Source organism: Lissotriton vulgaris, chromosome 2_2 (assembly GCF_964263255.1).
Source record: "Lissotriton vulgaris chromosome 2_2, aLisVul1.2, whole genome shotgun sequence".
Lineage (NCBI taxonomy): Eukaryota > Metazoa > Chordata > Amphibia > Caudata > Salamandridae > Lissotriton > Lissotriton vulgaris.
The window spans coordinates 95654419-95670318 of record NC_141688.1 but is presented as its reverse complement, the minus strand read 5'-3'; positions in this window follow the sequence as shown (position 1 = coordinate 95670318).

Sequence of the window (15900 nt, the reverse complement as noted above, 5' to 3'; positions counted from 1 at the left end):
AAACATAACTTTCCTTTCTGCGTTCTATCCAAAGCTATTGGACCATTGCTACCCTTCTTCTTGTGTGCTTTTTCTTCTTCGGTCCAATCTGTTTTCCATTGTCCTGACATTTTTAGAATCTTCTGCCTTCTGTATCGGTCATCTACCTGTCCTATGAACTTTTTCTCTACCTCTGACACTTTGCAAGTCAGATTATTTCTGCGTGCATATGAAGTATCTAATGTATCCCAAGGAAGAAAGAACTTTGTTAATCTGTCTTCCTTTTCATAATAGTCCCACTTATTCATTTGCTTATAATTCGGGACTTCAGGCAGTACCGAATCATAATTTGAAAAGTAGTACTCGAACCCTTCTCTACCATAAAATATACTGAGCAATAAACTACATGTTATCCCATAAGTCAGTGGGAGATGATGATATCTGATGCCTTCATCTACGGAAGCCGGCAATTGCATGCATACATAACATTCTTTGGCCTCCATGGCATCGATATACTCATACAATAGCTTGGCATATGCATTTGATCTAAAATTTCCCTGTGACTCGTCTACGTGTAACCTACGAGCTTCATTTGCCAGTAACGTCTTTTCACGAATGACATTGCTCTCCTCCTTCTTCCCAACAAGAGCAGGTTTCAAAGTCGTTACAGGCTTTACATCTGTTGTCTCTTTTTCACTTGCATGTCCTACCATGTACGATGTGGTAACTACTGTAATAATAAGAAAAATTACTACTGCTATTAGTGTACCTATTATGCATTTTGCTTTTCGGTTTGGGTTGCCATTCTCCATGTTATCAAAACAGCGTAGCTCTTTCCTTTACGAAGAAAAGTTTCTTTTCAAGTCTTTGGTTTGCTTTATTTGCTTTCTCAGTCTGTAAAGGCTCTTTATCAACAAAAGTCTCTTTTCACAACAATGTCTTTTTATCTTCAGCAATAGACAACCCTAACCCTTCTCCGTCCTCTAAATGTAATCCCTAATTTTATTCTTCTTTCCACTCGGCGCTAGGTTATCTTCTTCTTTATAGCTTAAATACAAAAGTCTTTATGCATCTACAATTATTCTCGTACCTGCAGCTTTAATAACATGTTCCAATAATTCTGAACGAATGACTTTTTCTTCTTGTTCTGGTATTTGATGGCCAAAAGTCGGAAACTCTAATCGATTTAGCACTAGATCTTTGATCCGACTCAGGTAAGGGGGTATGGGAAGTGTGAAAGTCAGTAACCCCTCAGTCTCGATTCCAGGCGTCAACATCCATATCTCCACTGCCACAAATGGTTCGAGATTGATCACTTTCACTTCTTTCACTCTCCCAGATTTCTGTCCCCAAGACATCTGCTAGATAAGTCCACTCTGGGGTGGCGTACCTTCTGCAGGGCACACGTACCCTTCTTGATCTTCTTGGACTCTCAGATCCTGAATCTGTAGTTTCTTCTTCTTGATCCGATTCTTCAGAAATCGGGACAAGGGTTCTCTCTTGATTTGCTTTTAAGCTTGGCCTTCTCCTTCTTCCGGCCAACTAGCTTCGTCACTCCTTGTCCTCCTGCTCCTTGTCCTTGGACTTGTTTCTTGATCGATTACAGCTTGTTCGGTATCTGATTCGAACTCCCAGGTACTCTCTTCTTCTGAGACGACTTCGGTCTCACTGGTGTCCTGACCGTCGTCAGCCTGCTCCGACACAGGCTCAGCTTCTTCGATCACCTCTACAGCTTGGCTTTCCCCCTCTGTGGCTTCTCCGCTTTCTGCTGGATTCTCATCCGAGAGAGGAGCTGTTTCTTCCAGAGGTGTTGGCACTCTTCGGGTGTGTGAGGCGTGTATCCAGTTGGGCAAGCCTCCACACTTTACTGCAGTGTTCGTAACTAGTGTGACTTGGAACGGTCCTCTCCAGCGCACGTCTAGACAGTTCTTCCTGACATGCTTCTTCACCAGGACCCAGTCCCCCGGACACAGGTCATGGCACAAGTCTTGTGCTGATGGAACCTCTGCAGCCTGGACCTGGAGGGACACAGAATGAATGGCATCAGATAGTCCCTTGCAGTAGTCCAAGATCAAATCGTCTGTGATGTTCAACAACGCTGCAGTCGGAACCGATGGCAATCTCATAGCTCTTCCCATTAGCACCTCGTGTGGAGAGAGACCTGTTCTTCTATCTGGTGTGCTACGTATGCTCATAAGAACCAATGGAAGTGCATCAGGCCAACTCAGAGATGTCGATGAACAAACTTTGGCAAGTCTGGATTTTATCGTACTGTTAATTTGCTCTACGATCCCTGAAGCTTCTGGTCGATAACTGCAATGGAGCTTCTGGTCAATACTCAAAGCGGAACATAGCATCTTCACTATTTCGCTGTTGAAATGAGTTCCTCTGTCCGATTCCAAAGAGGATGGCACCCCGAACCTCGGTATCAACTCTCTAAGCAACAATTTTGCTACTGTAAGTGTATCGCACCTACGTGTCGGGTAAGCTTCAACCCATCTAGAAAATATACAGACAATCACTAAGACGTATCTGAGTCGATTGCACTTAGGCATTTCAATAAAATCCAGCTGCATTCTATTGAAAGGCCCCCCAGACCTCCCTATGTGACTCAACGTTACTGGTGTTCTCTTTCCTACGTTTAGTTGCTGACAGATCGCACAACGCTGACATACTGCTTCTGCCGCTACTCTAAACTTCGGATTAAACCACGTTTGTCTAAATACTCTCACCATAGCATCTCTACCTATGTGTGCTGATCCATGCAATTTCCTTGCCATTGGACTAACAAGTTCGTTTGGTAAAACTGCTCTCCCATCTGCAGAAATCCAAAAATTCATTTCACTTTTAGTACATCCAGCTGTTTCCCAGCTCTTTTTCTCATCATCTGGTGCATTTTCCTGAACACATTTCAATTCGTCCCACGTATCTACAGTGTCTAACAACATTGTCAATTCAGTTCTTTCCTGTATTCCCCCCACTTCTACATTGGTGTGAGAATAACCTTGTTCTGCACAGTAACGTGCTACCTCATCGGCATAACGGTTGCCTTGCGACACAAAGTCTACATTCTTCGTGTGCGCGGCACATTTGACAACCGCTATGGCTGTCGGACCTTGTAATGCCTCTAACAATAATCTCACGAATTCTCCATTCCTGATAGGAGAACCCGAGGAGGTCATGTAACCTCTTTGAGACCATAACTGCCCGTAATCGTGAACTACCCCGAAACCATACTGGCTATCGGTGTATATGGTGACTCGAATTTTGTTACCTGCTAAACAGGCACGGGTCAAAGCAATAATTTCAGCTACCTGGGCGGAATGTACTCCTTCCAGGCAGGCGGCTTCCACAACTCTGGTAATTGTACAAACTGCATATGCTGCTCTCAGCTGACCGATATCGTCTCTTACGCATGAACCATCAACAAAGAATATTTCATCGGGGTCAGTCAATGGCTCATCTACGATATCTGGTCTCGGTTTGGTGCATAGTTCAGTCACATCAAGGCAGTCATGATCTGTACAAATTTCATCATCAATCTCATTTGGAAGTGGCATCAAAGTAGCAGGATTCAAGACGGAACATCTCTTTAGGGTCACATTCTCAGCAGCCAATATGACTTGCTCGTAGCGTGTGAGCCTGCTATTCGTCAGATGCTGAGTCTTAGTCCTGGTCATTAACAATTCCACAGAATGCGGTACGTACACCACTAACTGATGTCCCATTACCACACTTTCACATCTTTCAATGCTGACACCCGTTGCAGCTACGGATTTGAGACATCCGGGCAACGCTGCGGCTACTGGGTCTAATGTAGCCGAAAAGTAAGCAACTGGCCTATGCGCATTGCCGTGTATCTGGGCCAAAACTGCTAAAGCGCAACCTTCTCTTTCGCAGCAGTAAAGCAAGAATGGCTTTTCGTAATCTGGCATTCCCAAAGCCGGGGCACGACACAAGTCCTCCCTCAGCTGCAAAAATGCCATCAAACAATCTTTGTCCCATGGTACCGGATCACTTACTCCTTTGTGCGTCAGTTGTAGTAAAGGTTTTGCCTTCAGTGAAAAGTTGGCTATCCACTGCCGACAGTAACCGACCATGCCTAGAAACATCCTGACTTCTCTTTGTGTTTTAGGCGCGTTCATTTTCATGATCGCCTCTATTCTGTCTGGAGACACCTTCCGTTTTCCCTTTTCAATCCTGTGGCCCAAGTATTGCACTTCGGTGAGACAATACTGCAATTTACTTGGAGACACCTTGTGTCCGTTCTCGGCCAAGTGATTTAATAAGGTGATGGTGTCTACCTTGCAAGCTTCCTCAGTTTCTGACGCCACTAGGAGGTCGTCTATGTACTGGACTAGAACCGAGTTCTTGGGCAGTACTAGACTTTCAAGATTTTTCTTCAGCAGCTGGTTAAAAATCGATGGGCTTTCTGCACACCCCTGGGGAATACGACACCATGTTAAAACGCGATTTTCCAGCTTAAAAGCGAAAAGATACTGGCTCTCCTCATCTAACGGAATCGAAAAGAAAGCCTGGCATAAGTCTATCACTGTGAACCATTCAGCTTGGAACGGTATCTGAAACAATATTACTGATGGATTCGGTACCACTGGACAACATGAAACAATGATATTATTAATCTTTCGAAGATCCTGCACTATTCTGTATTTCCCACTAGGCTTCTGCAAACCCATAATCGGGGAGTTACATGGACTTCCCACGATCTCCTTCAGTATTCCCTGTTTAATCATGGATTCGATCACAGGCTTTATTCCTGCAATTGTCTCCGGTGTCAACTTGTATTGTGGTGTTCTTGGATACTCAGCATTGGGTCTTACCATGATCTTTACCGGTTCTACCCCTTTAATCAGTCCTATTTCTTCTCCAGTAAAATCCCACACCTCAGCTGACACTGTCTCCTTCAAGTCCTGTGGAAGCTCCTCCACCGTTAAGGTAGGATATAGTTCCACGCATTCCTGCGAGTTTACAACCTTAAAATCAGCATCATCGTCGTTAGTCTGCACTTCTACTCCTTCAGGCGTGCAATATATTGTGCAATTTAATTTACACAACAGATCTCTTCCTAACAGACACACAGGGCTAGAATCACAGATCACAAACTGATGTTCATCACTGTAATTCCCTATCTTCACTGACACTGGTTCAGTCAGAGGATTCGTCATTCTCCTGTTTGCGACTCCTACCACCTGAATCGTCTCTCCCGACATTGGCAAACCTGGGACTACCGCCGATCTCAAAGTGGATCGAGTGGCCCCCGTGTCTACCAAAAAGGTCGTAGGACATCCAGCCACCTCAGCCTCTACGTATGGTCCTCTCTGGTCTACCTCCAGGGCTGCACCTAGAGTACAGTCTTCTTTTCTATTCACTCGTTGCCCTGTAAGAGGATCAACGTAGTAGCATTCTTCTCCTCCTACAAACAGTGGCAGTTGTCTATAGGTTTTCCCTCCATTTGTAATGCGAGGCGGTTGAGGGAACGGGGCTCGAGGAGTCTGAGTCCCCCCTTTGGTAAACTTTCCCTTTGGGACTACTGCTCCCTTAACCATGCTGGTTTGAACCTCATCCTCCTCCTGTTCTAATTCCCCCGTCTCGACATTATAGGGACACTCGCGTCTCCAATGTCCCACCTCGTTACACTGATGGCACCTCGTTGTCTTTTTCAACGTTGCGATGTCTACCCTCGGTCTCGGTCTTTCTTCCTCATCTCTGCTTTGATTATTCTGTTTCTTTCCTGGGGTTCCTGTTCCCTGTTGCCGCTGTCCACCCTTTCCAGCTGATTGCATCTGCACCAACATCAGCTTTTCCTTTAGTTTCTTTGCTTTCGAATCTATTTCATCGCTACAGTACCTCGCATACCTCAGAATCTCATCTAAAGGTTTGTTTTGCCAACAAATCAAATGCTGTTGTATCATTAGGCTTATGTCTGGCCTCAATCCTAGGACAAACTTCGACACAAACTGTCCTATGTCTTTGGGGTCCATTACATCCAACCCACTATACTGTTTGAATGCTTTCAGCAATCTCTCATAGAACTCGAGTCGTGAACTGTCTCTTTAGGTTCCTGAGTTGTTCGATCTATCTTAACCCAGTCTATGTCTTGCACTGGCACTTTCTCTTTTAACCATGCAATTACTCTCTCGTACTTTTCCATTACTCTCTCTGATGGACCGTTTGTCTGAGCATCCCTCGGGGGTTCACAAGCGGGCCATTCAATACTAAGTTTGCATGCCGTCCACAAATCTCCGGGTACTACGATATCAAACAGAGTGTTCAAATCGATCCACAGTACCTTAGAGATCTTCACGAACCTCTCTACCTGCTTATACCACTCAACGGGGTTCTCTCTGAGTTTTGGAAAGGAATTGGTAAATGCCGCTAAATCTCCCCTACTCCAGGGTACATGCACGTAGTTTCCGTTCGCGATTTCTCGCAAAGGGAAAGCTTCCATTCGCATTAGCTCTCCATCTTGGGACCTCGCAAGTGTACTCCTCCTGACGGATCCCCTCTTAGACCATCTTTCCTCCCATTTATCCAAATCCCTCCATACTCTGATACTCAGGATCAATTCCTTTATGTGTACTTTCAGCCCAATCGTCCTACGATCATCCAGATCTTGATCCGTGCAATTTAGCCTATGGTTACCCTGTAACGCTTTAGTTCGTGACATGTCTATCATGTACCTGTCCGCCAACTCGGATAATTTTTCATGAACTGACCTCGCTTTTCGAGTAACGTCCTTAGACATAAACAGTATTTCATCATGATCATACAGCTCTATCCTTTCCATTGGCAATGTGCCGTCTATGATTTCATCCAAGTCTGATTTTAAACTCATTACATCGAGCCGTTTTGCCTTTATCTCGGCTTTCAGTACCTCACTCCTAGGTGGTTCGCTTACATCCCTCTCACCCCCACTACGAGCCCTACGTCTCGGTGCAGGTGAGTTATGAGGCGTCCTTCTTGTTTCTCTTTGTTCCCACCTCTCTAGATCCCAAGCTCTCCCATCCTCCCTTGGGGTATGGTGAAACATTGATCTATTCCCCATTACTACATTCTGTCTCTTCGGCTCGGTCTCTCTAGATGCGAGATAGGATCTTCCGTTCTGTTCCACATCACTGCTATTCCCTTGCTGTCTGGTGTCACTTAATAAATGGAAAGGTCCTTCACGGTCCTCCATGTTCCCGCGATCCCGTCCGTGATCACTGGATGTATGGCGAGACCTTTCGCGACTCTCTATATTCTCATGACTCCAATGTCGCACATTTTCTCCCGGGGCATGGTGAGTGCACCTGAAGCTATCTCGGTACTCCTGCGTCTTTCGTTCTCCCTCACTAAGAATGAGGCGAGGCACTCCCCCACACCCTGCACTCCTGTCGTCGCACATTTGTCTACTGCCACTAGTGGTATGGCAAGTATCTCCCTTGCTTCCTTGACTCCCTCTCTCCCACTCAGGGCTGCTTTCGCCAGCTCCGCAGTGAGAGAGGATCCTGTTATCCTGACCTCTCCATTCTGCTTCTGTTTCTAACTTTTTATTCTGAGTCTCTTCGGCAGCATCCCATTCTCTCAAATACTCACTTAATTCCCTAAAGGTTTTCGGTTTCGGTCCCCTCAAATCCATCTGGCTTCTCTCCCTCTGTTCTATCCAGGGACCCGTTGCCGAATCCAATGGGGTACTCCGACTCTTTGGTCCTAGCGACTGCCTTTGGGAATTGATCGTATTATTCCTACTCTCCATCTCTGCCCTTTCCCTGTCCCATCGTGCCTGTTCCTCCTGCTGGACTCCCTCTGGGTTGTAGATTGACACTATAGGACCTATGGTAACAGGTACTTGTAGAGCATCTGGCAATTGATACGACCTTGCATGCTGTGTTTCTGGCACCTTCTGGACCACGAATCTTCCTACTACTCTCTGTACGGGACTAGATTGAGGTACTTCCTCACCTTTCTTGGGATCCCACTCTGTTACTGGGAGCGGTTTATATTCCCCCCATCTAGCTCCGTCCCCTTGCTGTAGTTCGGGACTTTCGTCTTCTCTGTTGTACGGAGGTGGTCTATCTAACAGTAGCCTATCTATCAGATCCTCATCTGGCTCGCTATCCTCATCTTCTTCTAGAGGTTTCTTTTCTCCCGTAGTTTCTAGCATTGTGAACAGTTTGTCTGCTTCTATTTTCTGCACCCTCCACTTTTTAGCTTCATCGTCCCATTTAGCATCCTGCACTGCTTTTACCGATCGTCTCACTCTTTCTTGGCGTCTATTCAAGCTCTTTTCGTGTGCCGTTCTAAACCATGCACTAAGGGCTTCGAACTGTGTTGGCCTCGGTAGAGGTCTCGTTGCAAGCATTACCGCTTTCAGTTGGTTCAATACTTCTAGCTTAAACGTCCCGTATCTCGGGAACGTTAGCTCCTTATTCCCTTCTGTTAGCTTATTCCACTCAGAGATCCATAGTATTGAGGGTAAGCCTACATTCACTGCCATGTGGTAAGCTGGTGTGCCTTCTGGTGGAGCTTCTTCTCCTGCATACAAGTTTCCTCTATCTCTCTTAAAGATCGCCCTTAAACGCTTAAAACACTTCATTTTGAAAATTTACGATTTTCCTTTTAATTCTCTTCCTTGTTTACGTCCTGATGACAAACAACCAATCCCTACGCGGCTCTTGCTGATCAGCCTATCCCAGCGTGGTTCTACACCGACCAACCAATCTCAGCGCGGCTCTACGCTGACGTCACTCGTCCCCTCTGCAGCAGTTCCCCTCCTTTCTCAACTCGTCTCACGGTCTTGCATGCGTTTTCATTCATACCCTGAAAAATGACTACTTCCGTCCAAGCGATCACTTTTCTCTGACTGTACGTCCACAGTCTAACTGTAATTGTCACCTCAACTGACGAGACGTCTTTCCTCTCACGGTCAGACGCTCGCCTTAACTGATAGGTTACTTACACACAGTAAACGTCCGACCAGCGTCCGTTACTCATACACTCACTCTGTCACTCCCCCTATCATCGGTCCTAAGGGCGATCAATGGTACCTCATGACCCCCTTTCAATGGTAGACAATTACTCTGGGTGTTCGATACACCCGAACCACTTAAGCTCTCCTTGAACTTAAGATTTTATCCGGTTGCGCGCGCTCACAACCTTCCCTCAATCACACTACAGGCATTCAACTCCGCTTGACATTACAACACAAGTACAACATAAAACACCGCAATCTGGCAACGAATGACCCTTATACTCACTCTCGACCGACTCTGCTGCTTTTCTCTCGCACCGTCAGCACCGTCTTCGGCAGGGATTCTTCTTCTGGTCGTCGATGACTAGGGACCTTGGGGTAATCTAGACCTGACCTAGGTTGTCTTCCTCAAGAAGAAAACCATCTTTCTCTGCTACCAACTGCGGGGAATGAGATTTTGATACCTTTTCTGATCACTTAGATACCTATCTCATTCATCTATTTGGATCGATTATTTTCTGTCATTGAGTAAAAGACAAACCCCGCATAGGTTAAATCAACCCCATAAACTGACGCAACTCTGAAGAACCACTTACGACTGATGAAGTTTTAAAAGTTTAATATAAAATCAGAATAAGTTGCATATACAATCCTCTCAGGATAAGATTCAACAAGTATACAGGAACTAAAAGGAACATAAATTCCCTAAAGAACCTCAGTCTACAAAAGAATACAATCAAAGTCAATTCCAATATCAACAGATTAAAAAGCATAGACACAAAGTGGTTCCGTTGCGTCATCTACAAAAGAATAAACAAGTTAATTCTGTCCCTACTCTGTACTAGGTGACATCCCTACTTCGCAAGTTCCTTACCTAAAAAAGGTGTCAGCAGTTTGACTTCCAAAGAAGTTCAAACTCTCTTAGCCTCTAATGGTAACTTATGTCGAGAAACAGTACCCTCTCTGCCTACCCATCCGCTCTATAAGGGTCCTCGGCCTACTGCTCTCTTGCGCTCTGTTCTCTCTGCGCTCGCTCCTCACTTGCTCTCAGGCCATCTGCTCTTAACTTCTCCTCCCCAGGGTGCTGTCCCTAAATACACAATCATAGTATGGGTGGAACGCCCCTTGACGCCCACCACGTACACATACATATGATGTCATTTCTGGCTCTTTCCATAGCTTCATCTCTTCGCGTCGTCCGTTAAGTTGACCTTGCTTCGTAGGCACCATCTTCGTCTTCTTGCTGGTGACTTCATTGACATTCCAATTGACACTTTCAGAGCAAAGTCTATCACCTCAACAGACCTTTTATTCTTTACGACTATATTCTTAACCTCATTTGGTCCTGTGAACGGTCATTTCTAAACAAGACCCAAATTCCAAGCGTCTCTTATCTCACTTAGGCCATAAACTTCGTCCAACATTGTCACCTTAAATCTAGCAAGACCTTTGACTCTTGTCTCGCACATTCAGATCAAGGCTATCCACAATTCCTGTGAGCCCACTAAATTACATACAGCGGACTACTCTCCTGCGAACTCTTGGTCAGTTAGGTTAAAATCACACATGACCAAACCTTTCTAACATTCCTACAAACTCCCTTCTACACAGTATAACCTTTAACACACATTTATATATAATCGAATTTAGCAAAGCAATGATTATACGCAAATGCATTTTACATATAACACAACATTTATATTCTCGTGCTTACATCGTGTTATACATCTGCACATTTCTTCGCTTTACGTTTCGTCTTCTTTTCTCCGTTTAATAATTACACACGTATATTCAGTTTTGCACGTTCTACTGTTCTTAAGCATTTCTATACATTTCTATATTAGCCCACTATGTATACGGGCCTTTCTAATTCTAATACTCTTTATAGAATACATACAGATACATTTCCCATTACATTGGTTACATCGGCTAACTTTACGCTATAAGTGTTAACTTCACGTTATAGATTCTACGTTTGCGTTATATGCTTGTGAATATGGTACATACATACTTTTTATTCAAATTGCGCTCTCTCACAATCATCTCCATTCACTGGGTGATACTCTTGCATTTCATGCGCACACTGTTGTAGCGAGTATTGAAATATTGTTGACCGCTACTTTTTCTTTTACCCACTGTGTTTAGTTACCAGCGAGGATGCTTTATTCCTAAATTCGTATTATACACACGGGGTTCTTTTTTCCTCCGTGAAACGCATAACTCCGTAGTATTTCGTTGACCTCTGTTGTTGAGGTCATGTGATGCAAATCTGTGCTCATTAACTTCAGCGTCGGGATAACGGTCACGGAAGCCGTTTACGAGCGTCCGAGGAGTCTGGCGGGTTAGAAACTCGGGGTAAGAGATATTATGCACTATTGTTCACAGAAATTACCTCAGGAGAGGAATAGACGTTTGACCGGTACTTTTATTCTCTTTTTTATTTAATTTAGAAACGTGCCAGAAGCGAGTTACAGGACTTTGTGAAATAATGTAGTCTGAGTCCGTGAGTTTTTTTCAACCACTTTAAAATTTTGCTTTTAAGCTTGATTTACGGTGGCACAGCAATTTTACAAGTTGTTATACTTCTCTGTATCAATTCACAGGTCTCGAAAAGTTGAGGCACTTGATGCTTCAGACCGTGTTATTAATTGTTTGATGGAAGTAAGGTTTTAGTTACCGAGTTCTGGTGTCGGGTGACTTTTTACATTTTATTTATTGTTGAACCATCATATAAAGGTCCTTTTAAAAATAAGTATGTCAATCCACAGGATGATTTGTGGTTCTTTTTTAACATTGAGCATTACATCATGGTCACACGTTTTTTCATAGATAACTTTATGGAAAAACACAATCGTTCATTTCAAGATCAGATGTGCACCTTGGGAAATGAGGTACATCACAAGTGAAATACATTTGTTTAAGCATCATTTGACAATGGACTATATGTTTTGGATTCATGTTACTATAATGCTGTGTGTTTTACTGTTTATAGAAAAATAGACCCCTGAAGAAGGGCTAGGCCCGAAATGCATTTGGCATTTGTCTGAAAAAACGATGAACAACATTTATGTTTTGAACCAATGAAAAACATTTAGAAAAGAAAAAATTTGAATAAAAGCTACGTATGAAATTGCAAAAAAAGTTGACTAACATTATTGAAAAAATATTTTTTGAGTGCATTTGGTGACCTTTTCCACTGTTTGACCAGCGCTATCTACGGTCCATTTGAGTGTCACCATTGTTTTCTGTGAGTTCCCCTGATTGCTCGTGGCCTGCCTTGAATTCCCTGCTTGTAGTGAGTCTTCTGGACTTTGCTGGTCCCAACTGTGCACTTTCTTGACTTCCTGCTTGGGTTGCATTTACCAAGGCTTATTGGTGCTCCCGCCAGACAGACCCCTCAGCACTCAATATCTTTCGTGGAACAGCTCATATCTGGGTCCTGGTTATCCTCAGCATCATCTGGTCCACCGTAATCTTACCTGAAGCACCTGACATCAGAGGGCCTCCATCTTCATAGTCTCCTGGTCACCCCCGAATGACATAGACACTGTCCCCTCTGCTTTTAGGTACTCCTCTTCAAGAATCCATTGTTCGATTTCTCCGGACACTTTCTTTTCTTCCAGCAGCGGTACTTTCCTGAATTCCTCCATTGGGTTCGCTGGCGGCTTCCGGCACAACCTCACACCTATGCACCCAGCTTCCCTGGAATAGGTAACTTGGGTACCACGGGTGGGGTGGCTCCCCAAACTTCTGTATTCCACTGAGTTTCTTCAGGGTCCACTGGGAAGGCTCCCTAATCTTTAAAAATCCAACCGCAACTTGCACATAGACTTGTACGGAGCACGCGGTTGTGTTCACACACTACACACGCTCTCGGTGGGGTCCCTATCTACTTACCTTGGGTGGTTCTGTGGGTCCTCAGCAATTCTACACCCTCTCAACATTGTCTTGACTCAAGTCATGGTTCTTAGTAAATGGTTAGGTCCAATCCAGGACCCACTGTGTATTAGTGCTATTTGCTGTGATTTCTGCTCTAGTATTGTGTGCTTTGTGTCTATCCCCGTGTGGGAGATAATGTTATATAATAAATACACATTTTTATAAATACTTTGTGTGGTTCTTTTTCATTTAATATATACTATAAGATTGCATTCAGGTAAAACAAGCTGCTTTCTAAGGTTGTCTAAGACCTCTTAAATCACCATAAGGGTTGTCTGAACTGGTGCAAGGTGCCCACTTACATTAGTGGACATCATATACCAGGCCAGCTTCTCACAGTGGCATAGAGTGCATTGGCATAGAGTAGAGTGGCATAGAGTGAAGTGGTGCAGAATAGATTTGCATAGAGTGCAGTGGTGTTTAGTTCTTGGTTTTGAGTAAAGTGGTGTACAGTGCAGTGGCATAGAGTGGCATGGCATAGTGTGGAGTGGTGTAGACTGGAATAGTGTGGCATAGACTGTTTCAGAGATAGAGTGAAGTGGTATAGAGTACAGTGTTGTAGAGTGCAGTGTTGAAGAACAGATCGACTGACTTAGAATGGATTGGCGAAGAGTGCAGTGGTGTTAAGTGGAGTAATGCAGAGTTCAATAGCATGAAGTTCAGTGGCGCAGAGTGGCTTTGAGTGACAAAGTAGAGTGCAGTGTTGCAGCATATACTGTCGTTGCCATGGAGAGGGGCTTTCATTATCACCATACATAAGAAGGGAGCGAGGGATAACCCTGGAAATTACAGGCCATTAGCCTTAAGGGCTTACACAAAAGATCTTTGCGAAGCAGGCTCTCGCTTGGCTCCAAACGTGGATGAAAGACTGTGAGAAAGTGGCTCTATATGTACTGGACCAAAGTAAGGTACAGTGTGTATAGAGTCCACAATCCCCAGAGGTATAACACAGGTTAAAGGCAGGTTTGACCTTACTCTTTAAAGTGGTAGCTTGGTCGAGCAGTAAGGCAGTACCAGAGGACAGTGTAAAGCATTTGTTGCACACACTCAGTCAGCAAAAGGTTTCACACACTCAAGTACTGAACTCTAGCCCAATTGTTTTTATATCCAAAGATATAGTTGTTTTATTTTTAGAACCAACAGGTATCAAAATATACTTTTCTCGATATGAGTACTCTCATGTAACTACTTTTCAAAGAGGCAATAAACTTTGTAAACAAAATAGGTACAATGGTTGCAGTAGGCAACACAACTCTAAACACAAAATAAACATTGAGCTCAATGGGTTTTTCTACATAAATGCAGTTGATTACTTTATAGATTACTTTTGTAACTTCATAACTGGACCCTAGATTCAGTCCTGGGGTCTAAGCTGAAACCAGTTTAGTAAAAACGTTTTAGTTATTGCAATGATTTCTTAAGAATATGAAGGTATTTTAAAAAGTTGACGCACAGAAACTTTTTAGTGCAAAACCAGCAATGTTATCCAATGGAAGGAAATTCAAAGCACAGGTAAAATAGGTTCTCGTTACTTTTGTAATCCAGTACTGGACTCCTAGGTTCAGCACTGGGGTCTCTACCTAGGACAGCTAAGTAATTACGTTTTAGTAGTTGGTACGATTTTTAAGGAATATTTGTAACTTTCAAAAGTAACTTTCAAAAGTAGACAGAAGAAATTTCACTGAAAAACAGTCAATGGTTTCCTATGGACGAAATTTAGATTACTCTTAACCACGTTTGTGATTACTTTTGCAGTTCAGTACTGGGCTACAAGATACAGTAATGACTTCTCTACTGATCCCAGGTGAGTAATTCGAAATTCGTTATTCGGCTGATTTTAGATGAATATTTTTAAGTTTCAAAACTTCACACTTAGAAGAAATTTCGAGTCAAACCAGTCAATGTAATCCTATGGCAGGAAAGTGAGTCATCGGTTTTTAGGTGAGTACTCGACTGATGAAGTCAAGGTTCTGGGCATAAACTCAGGGGTCCCCCATGGTCAGGTAAGTACAGTTGGTACACCCTCAGCGGCACAGGGGCGGCCGGGTGCAAAGGTAGTTAGGCTCAATGTTATCCAATGAGAGGCAGGGGGCCTTCGGTTGGTGGTTGCTGGCTAGCAGGCAACGCGGCTGTGGGAGCTGGGCTCCTGGTCACTTGCTCAGGGCAAATGGGGAAGTAAGATAGGACAAAGGTTGCACTCCCAGGGGAACTCGGGCGGCGGGGTGCAGAGTGCTTTTAAGCCATCGGGCGCTCAATGTTATTCAATGAGGATCTTGAAATGGGAACAAAGGCTGCAGGCTCGGGGACGGTGGATCTTCTGGAGCGACCAACACTTCGAGGGATAAGTTGGGATCTTAGGGGATAAGTAGGCACCCAGGAGTTGCGCACAGGGGGCCGTGGGGCGCCGGGTGCAGGGGTGTCTTTTGAGGTCGGGAAATCTTACCCCCTGCTGGTCGCGGTCAGAGGCGTCCTTTGTCCTGAGGCTGCAGGCGTCCTTGGGGTCGTCGAGGAGGGTCCTTGGGCACTGGATTTCAGGTAAGAATCGGCGGAGAGAAGTCCTCAGGGTCTTGATTCACTCCAGCACTGGCCAGGCTTGGCGGGTGCAAAGTGTGCAGGGTTCACGGTTCCGGGCTGATGCCAGGGCTTGTTACTTGCTTTCAGCAGTACCACTGCTCGTGGGAGACCCAGGTAGTCAGAGTCACAAGGCAGTCAGGTCCTCTGGGGTGTTTAAGGTTGATGACCACTGGAGATGCCAGGGTTTAACAGGCGCAGGCTCGAGGGTCGACAGGCCGGTAGGGTTGGGGCCAAATCAGTTGGTGTCTTCCTCTTTTTGGCAGCTGCACGGCAGGTCTTTGTGTTCCCTGATCTTCTTGATCTTCTTTCTTGTTTCGTAATCTGGATCTGTGGAAAAAGGTTCAGGATGCCCCTAAATACTAAATTTAGAGGTGATACAGGTAGGGCCAGGCCAGGGACAAATGGGTCCCTGTCCTTGGGTGGATACACCCCCTAGC